The sequence below is a fragment of the Dromiciops gliroides genome, chromosome X (assembly GCF_019393635.1).
Source record: "Dromiciops gliroides isolate mDroGli1 chromosome X, mDroGli1.pri, whole genome shotgun sequence".
Lineage (NCBI taxonomy): Eukaryota > Metazoa > Chordata > Mammalia > Microbiotheria > Microbiotheriidae > Dromiciops > Dromiciops gliroides.
The window spans coordinates 45,867,200-45,875,612 of record NC_057867.1 but is presented as its reverse complement, the minus strand read 5'-3'; positions in this window follow the sequence as shown (position 1 = coordinate 45,875,612).

Below are 8,413 nucleotides of genomic sequence, written 5' to 3'. Positions count from 1 at the left end.
AAAATCTAAATTTAAATTTAAATCTAAAAAATTAGAGGGTTAATTTTTTAACATTTTGTTTTAATCAGCCAAATCAGCTTTCTCTCCCCTTCCAACCCCAACAACTCCTACCCCTCCAAATCAAGAACACAAGAAAAAACAAAACCCCTTATAAACATGTAGAGTCAAACTAAATCTCCACGTTGGCTATTTCCAAAAAGAAATTGTCTCATTCTGCCCTCTGAATCATTCACCTCTCTTTCAGGAGGTGGGCAGCATCACTGGTCCTCTGCAATCATGGTTGGCCATTATACTGGTACAAGTTCAGAGCAATAGTATTCTGTCACAGGCAGCTAGGTGGCATAGTGGAAAAAGCACCAGCCCTGGATTCAGAAGGGCCTGAGTTCAAATCCAGCCTCAGACACTTGACACTAGCTGTGTGACCCTGGGCAAGTCACTTAACCCTCATTGCCCAAAAATAAAAACAACCAAAAAAAATAGTATTCTGTCATACTTCTATGCCATAACTTGTCCATTCCCCATTTTATGGATACTACCTCAGATTCCCATTCTTAGCCACCACAAAAAGAACTAGAAATGTTTTTGTATATCCTTAAAGTTTGTTTTGCTTAGTACTAAATCCTCCCTTAATTTACCCCTCCCCCTTTTCTCCTTTCTCTTCTATTTCCCTATTAAGTGAAATGTATTTCTATACCCAACTCTGTGTATGTATTCTAACTTCTTTTAACCAGTTCAGATATGAGTGGGGTTCAAGGGTCAGCCACTCCCCACCCCCCACTCCATCCTCCTGTTTGTATAGAAGTCTACTTGTGCATCCTGATTATGCATACTAATTTCCCCTTCCTTTCTCTTTCCTCCCAATGTATTTCTCTCTTTCCATTCTCAAGGTCATCACAAGATAACAGAACTATTCTCAGTCTTTCTAATTAGACCCTATGACCCCTGATTATAAGGTTCAGAGAGACATATATCAGCCCCTGCCCCCATATTTGAATTTAAGCACTCTACACTTGTTTAGTCTTTTATCATCATTCATGTTTACTTTTCTCTGTTCCTCTTAACTCCTGTGTTTGAACTTCAAAGTATTGCCATACCTCTGGTCTTTTCATCAGGAATGCTTGGAAGTCCTCTATTTCATTTTTCCCCCTGTAGCTCAGTTTTGCTGGTTGTTATTCTTGGCTGTAAACCCATATATTTTGCCTTCTGGAATGTCATATTCCAAATCCTCTGTTCCCTTTGAGTGGTGGCTGCAAAATTGTGATCCTGACTGTGGCTCCTTGTTATTTGAATTCTTTCTGACTGCTTGCAGTATTTTTTCTTTGACCTGGAACGTGAATTTTGACTATGATGTTCTTGGAAGTTTTTATTTGGGGATTTTTTTTCTATTTTCACTTGGCCCTCTGATTCTAAGAAATCTGGGCAGTTTTCTTTTAATATTTCTTGAAAGAGGTATCTAGATTCTTTCTTTTTCTTTTTGGTCTTGGAGTTCAGATAGTCTATTGATTCTTAAATGTTTTCTCCTTGAACTGCAGGTTGGTTGTTTTTGTTATAAGATACTATCTTTTCAGACTTTTGACTTTGTTTTAATATTTCTTGTTGCTTTGTGAAGTCATTGGCTTCTGCTTGGTCCATTTTAATTATCAGGGAGTTTTCTTGGGCCATGTTTTCCACGTCTTATACCAAGCTGTTAATTCCCTTTCTAATTCTTCCATAAGGGCAGTTAGGTGGCACAGTGGATAGAGTGCTGGGCCTGAAGTCAGGAAGATTCATCTTCCAGAGTTCAAACTGGCCTCAGTCACTTACCCCAGACCCTAGGCAAGTCACTTGTTTGCCTCACTTCCTCCTCTGTAAAATGAGCTGGAGAAGGAAATGTATTTTTGTCAAGAAAACCCCAAATGGGGTCACAAAGTGCTGGACACAACTGAACAAGAAGAACAACAATTCTGAAACTCTCATTTTCCAATTTTTTTCTCAAGTACTCTCCCTTATTTAAAGAAAAACCAAAAGCATTTTAAACTCTTGCTTCTTTTCTTCTAGGACTTTGAATTTGTGTGTTTTTCTTTGAGGCTTTGCTTGTACATGTTTTGGAGTCACCCTTTTCTGGGTTTGTGTCTTGAGCTTCCCTGCCACCATAATAGCTCTTTACAGTAGGATTCTTTTTCTGTTTGCTCATTTTTCCAGTTTCCTGACTTTGAACTTGATGTTAAGGCTGGAATTCTATGCATTTCTTAAGGGAAGGTCTAAGCTGATCCTGTTGCTCCTTTCTTGGGATTTTGAATATTGTGTTAGCCTAGGATCTCAGGGACTTCTGGGGACTAATAAGATTTTCGGATATAAGCAAGACTGGCATCGAACTCAGCTGCTATTGGTTCAAAGTGACAGATTTCTAGGTTCCCCTTTCATCTGGGATTCCTGCCCTTTGCAGGCTGGGCTAGATGTGAGAACTGAGATCTTCGGCGAGGGGGGGGGGGGGCCTAAGCCACACTGCTTGCTGCTGGCTTCTGAACTTCCTCCAGTCCCATATACTGCCCAGGACCTCCCTACCCAGGATGCCAACCCCTTGCACAGGTCCCCTTCTCAGTCTGCCCCATATATGTGGCTCAGGCTATGGTCAACAAAGCTGCTAGTTCACACTTATCCCTGTGAAAAGGCCCCAGTATAGGTCTGGTGGTTCCCCGGAGGTCCAAGCTCCTATTGTGCTGGTGCCTCTCTCTGGGCACTGGAGCTCTCCCCATGCTGCATCTTCCTAGTCTGACCCCCCATCCCCATTGCCCAAAGACCTCCCTGCCTATTTCCCTATGCTGGGCTGGGTTAGAACAAATGGCATTGACTTTCTCTGAATTTCCCCATTGGAATTTTGTCTGGTGAATTTTCTAGGTGTGTTTGAAGTTTTGTAGATTCAAACTCTCAGCTCTGCTTTCTACCATGGCTGCCATCTTGGCACCAACTTCCCTGCTCTTCTTTTAGCCTTCAATCTCAGACAGCTGTTGGTTTGCTTGAGTGCAAAAAGGGGCATTTCTAGGCACAAAAGCCTTCATGGTTTGTTCTCTACCCAGCTCTGGTCAGAGTAGCTTTAGGATAATACTCATGAGAATCCTACACGTTTACTAAAGACTTGCTATCTACAGAGCACTGTGGGGAAATAAATTTCAATAATACATGGTCCCCGCTATTAAGGAATTTAGACTCTTGTAGGGGGATAAGACACCAACAGAGATAACTGTAATGCACAATATTATATTGGGATTTGTGCATTAAAGAGGGCCAAAGTTCTATTTGTGGAGAAGGAAATGGCAAACCACATTGCTGTCTTTGCCAAGAAAACTCCAAATGGGGTCATGAAGAGTCAGATACGATTGAACAACAAAGTTCTGTGTGATCTCTGAAGATTACCAATCTGGGGTAACCAAGGAAGGATTCTCGGAAGAGATTAGTGTTTGAATCAGTCTTTAAAAAGATGAATAGGGGGCAGCTAGGTGGCCCAGTGGATAAAGCACTGGCCCTGGATTCAGGAGGACCTGAGTTCAAATCTGGCCTCAGACACTTGACACTAGCTGTGTGACCCTGGGCAAGTCACTTAACCCTCGTTGCCCAGCCAAAAAAAAAAAAAGCTGAATAGAAGTTTAACTGGCAAATATGGGAAGATGTGGAACATTCTAAGCACAAAGGCCTAAGAACTTCCCTTTTTGACTCTCCATCTCTAGTGGCTCACTGTCCAGGCACCCACAAACAGAAATGCCCAGTGCTCATCATGGCACATGACACAGTAGGTGCTTAATACATGCTAACTGACTGACCACAAACTCGTTCAAGTCTCACTTGCCTCATCCTTAACCTTCACCTAACCTTATCACCCCTTTGACTTATCATGCTATATCTCTCAACCCTTTCACCATTGAAGCCCCAGAAAGGATAATTACTCGGTGTCTCCACTTCCTTAGCACATGTTCATTTCTCAAGCCCTTGTGATCTAGATTCTGACCCCATCACTGCATGAAAACCACTTTCTCCAGGGCTACCTATAGTCTCAACTGTTAAATCCAATGCCCTTTTCCATCCTCTTTGACCTCTGAAGCTTGTGATTCTACTGATGTCTCCCTCCTTCAGGACACTCTCCTTGGCTTCCATGACACTACTATCTTCTGGTTCTTCCACTTAATTCTTTTTTTTTCCCTTCTCAGTCTCTATTGCTGGGTCATCACCCACCTGCATGAGTGTTCTCCAGAGTTCTGTCCTCTCTACACTTGGCTCAGGGATCTCATTAGCTTCAAGTATCCTTTCTATGTAGGTGATTTCTAAATCCGTATCCAGCCGTAATCTCAATTCCAGTCACTTGTTGTCAACCGCCTGCTAGATATCTCCTTTCAAACTTTTATATCTTCCCTGAAGTTCCCCTCCTCCAAGCTTCTGTTTCAAATGAGGGCATTCGGGGGCAGCTAGATGGCGCAGTGGATAGAGCACTGGCCCGGGATTCAGGAGGACCTGAGTTCAAAGCCAGCCTCAGACACTTGACACTTAACTAGCTGTGTGACCCTGGGCAAGTCACTTAACCCTCATTGCCCTGCAAAACCAAACAAACAAAAAAAACAAACCAAAAAAAAAAACCAAACAAATCAAATGAGGGCATTCTCTCCCTTAAGTCCATTCTCCATCCCCATCTCTGTCACTTGGTTGCCAAGTCATATATCGTCAACCTCCATACAATATTTCATTCATTCCCTTTTCACCCTTATTGGTTAACACCCTCTTTACCCAGCTATTTATGATAGCCTCCTAACTGGTTTCTGCGCCAAGCCTTTTCCTTATGCTAATCCATACCCTTCCCAACACGGTTCTCAACTTTGTTTTAGGAAGTCTTTTTAGAAGCACAAAATAGGACTGCAAATGAAACCAATTATAATTTATTCAATATTGTACTAGAAATGTTAGCCTTAGCAATAAGAAGAAAAAGAAATAGAAGGAATTCGAATAAGCAAGAACGAAACAAAACTATCACGCTTTGCAGATGATAGAGAATCCTAAAGAATAAACTAAAAAACTATTTGAAACAATGAACAACTTCAGCAAAGTTGCAGGATATAAAATAAACCCAAAGAAATCATTAGCATTTATATATATGACCAACAAAGTCCAGCAGCAAGAGATAGAAAGAGAAATTCCGTTTAAAATAACTGTAGACAATATAAAATACTTGGGAGTCTACCTGCCGAGGCAAACCCAGGAACTATATGAGCACAATTACAAAACACTTTTCACACCAAAAAAAATCATATCTAAACAAATGCAAAAATATAAATTGCTCATGGATAGATAGTGCTAATATAATTTTTTGGTGGGGGGGGGTTGTTTGTTTTGGGGTTTTTTGCAGGACAATGAGGGTTAAGTAACTTGCCCAGGGTCACACAGCTAGTAAGTATCAAGTGTCTGGGGCCGGATTTGAACTCAGGTCCTCCTGAATCCAGGGCTGGTGCTCTATCCACGGCACCACCTAGCTGCCCCCGTGCTAATATAATTTTTTTAAATGACAATTCTACGAAAATCATAAATTATGATTTCATAACCCAGTTATCAAATTTATTTTTGAAACAAGTTCACATATCCCCCCCCCAATTAAGAACCTTTGCTATGGTATCATTCTGACCATCAGTAACAAGCATTAGGCACTTACTATGTGCCAGGCACTGTTTTAAGTTCCGGGGGTATAAAGACAAAACGGATGCCATCCGTTCCCTTGAGAAGTCGACATTCTGATAGAGGAGACGATATGAACGTTCCTAAATATGTACGTGATGTATACAAAATGAATAAAAGGTTGTTCGGGGAAGGAATGCATTAGCATTTGGGGGAGGGAGGGCTTCAGTGGTAAAGGCTTCAGTTAGAAGGTAAGTCTTGATGTAACTCTCTCCCTCAAAAACCTTCCATGGCTTTCTATTGTATAATGCAAACTCCTCAGCCCGACACAGAAGGCCCTCTACCTTCATTCCCACCTCCCTTTCCAGACTGGTTTCATGTCATTTTTAAAAACAATATTCCAGGAAGACTGGGCTGCAAGCCATTCCCCAAATTCAAATAGATTGGGATCGACATCTTGGGCATTTTCATAAGCCATACCGCCATGGCCCAACATTCGCTTAGCTTGCTTGTCTTTGTCTAGGGTTCAACTCCAGCACTCTCCGTAACAGCCTTAGATGGACTCTCCTCGATTTTCCTCATACTTGATTTTGGGTACATGCTCTATCCCCTTGGTAGAATGGAAGCCCTTTGTGGGCTGGACAGGACTGTTTCATTTTGGTCTCTGCATTCCCAGCACCTAGTACAAGAGGTATTTAATGAATATTGAGTGTATTCTTGGAGGGTGAACAGTCATCATCCTGGCCATAGTTTCTTCTAGCAGAATTATCCACATTTGCCCCCAATGAAACAAAGCCTCTGTAACCCAAGTGTGCTTCTCACATCGATGACGCCCTCTTTTAACAAGCAAACAGAGAACTGGGGGCAGGGAGGGGGCGCAGTGTTTGAGTGGGCAAGCCGACAGAAGCTTCTGAAATAGGCACAGAGCAATCTAGCCATCCCCAGAGCACAGAACGCCTAGAGAGAAGGTTGAGAGGGCAGGCTAACGCCCCGAGGTCTGATGAACTCCGAGCCTGGAGTGTTCGGCAACAAGTGTTCTCAGAGCAATTACTAAAGTGGCAGCCCATTCCCAGTCACACTCCATTAGGTGACCTGACCAACCCACAGCACAGGAGATGAACTATCGTAGTTTATGAGCGAGTTGAGAATCTGATACTGTCTCCTCCTCTGTGGAATATTGTCTGTATTCAGCAGATGTACTAAATCCCGGTAAAAAGGAGGCATTGGAAAGAGAATGGGAAAGTGAATGAAGGAGGAAGCACTTTCCTCACAACAACGCTGGTGGAGGTGAAATGTTATAGGGAAGGAGGGGAAATGACTTGTCAAAGGTCATGCAGCTAGCAAACTTTGGAGCCAATATTTGTCTCCTCTCATTTTTGCCTTGGAATGATAGTGGTCCAAGTGGTCTCCCAGCCTCTTGTTTCTTCCATCCTCTAAGCCATCCTGCACATGTTGCCTAATCTTCCCCAAATCATTATGCTCCCTATTATCCATCAGGTCAAGTCAAAACGCCTCTGTTTGGCTTGTAAGGTCCTCTGTGATTGAGCCCTATCGGTAACTAAGCTGATATCTTCCTCTTCTCTACTACACTCAGGACAAGCTCATCACAGATGCCCACAAAATTTCCAACCTTTGCTTCCACGATACCTCCTGCCTGGAATATAGTCCCACTTCCCCTAACCTTAACTGAGTAATATAGGAATTAAGGTTTACAAAACACCTTATGGTTCTCATTCAACCCTCACAACAACCCTGGAAAGAGCATCGAATGTTCCTTGTCCCTTTGCATATAGATATTATTGTCCCCTTTTACAGATGAAGAAACTGAGGATCAGGAAGCCTAAATGATTTGCTCACACACAGCAAGGATGTGTGTGATGGGGGGGTTGAACCTTCATTTCTTCAAAACCAATAAGCACCCCTAGATCTTTCATTTGGAGGGAACACCAATTTCATGTGGAATTATTTCACGCGTCATCTCTCCCCATCCAGATTGTCAGTCCCTAGCTGAAGACATAGCAAGGGATTGACAAAGACCAATGAGCATCAGGTACCAGACTTGGAGAACATCTACAGAAAGATACAGCTCAGGTGATTGCACTTGGAGGGGGCTGTTGGGATCCATGGGTCCTTGAAAGGAAGGGCTGGCTGGAATCATGGGGTTTAGAACCAGAAGGGACCACAGTGGATGAAGCACCAGCCCTGGATTCAGGAGGACCTGAGTTCAAATCCAGCCTCAGACACTTGCCACTTACTAGCTGTGTGACTCTGGGCAAGTCACTTAACCCCCATTGCCCTGCAAAAAAAAAAAAAAAAGAAAAGAAAGAAAGAAAGAAAAAAAGAAGAACCAGAAGGGACTTGGGAAATCGTCTACTTCTAGGCAGTGAAGAAGTGGAAAGAGTGTTCCATAGCTCTGTCACTGGACCACCCTGGGTAAATCACTTTACATTTCTCAGCCTCAGTTATCTCATCTGTAAAATGGAAAAAATAATACACCTACTTCACAAAGTTGTTTGATGTAAGGATCAAATGAGATAACATATGTAAAGTGCTTTGTAAACCTTAACTGGCTACAAGAAGGTTAAGTAGTAGGAGTAGGAGTAGGAGGGGTAGTCCTATTATTATTTTACAGGTGAAGAAATGGGGGCCCAAAGAGATGTGACTTTCCCAAGGTTACACAGTTAGCAAGCAGCTGAGGCAGAATTTGAACCCAGAGCTTCTGGGTCCAAGTCCAGTGCTCTTCAAACTGTGCCTTGGAGCCAGCTGGTTCTCTTGTAGCTCT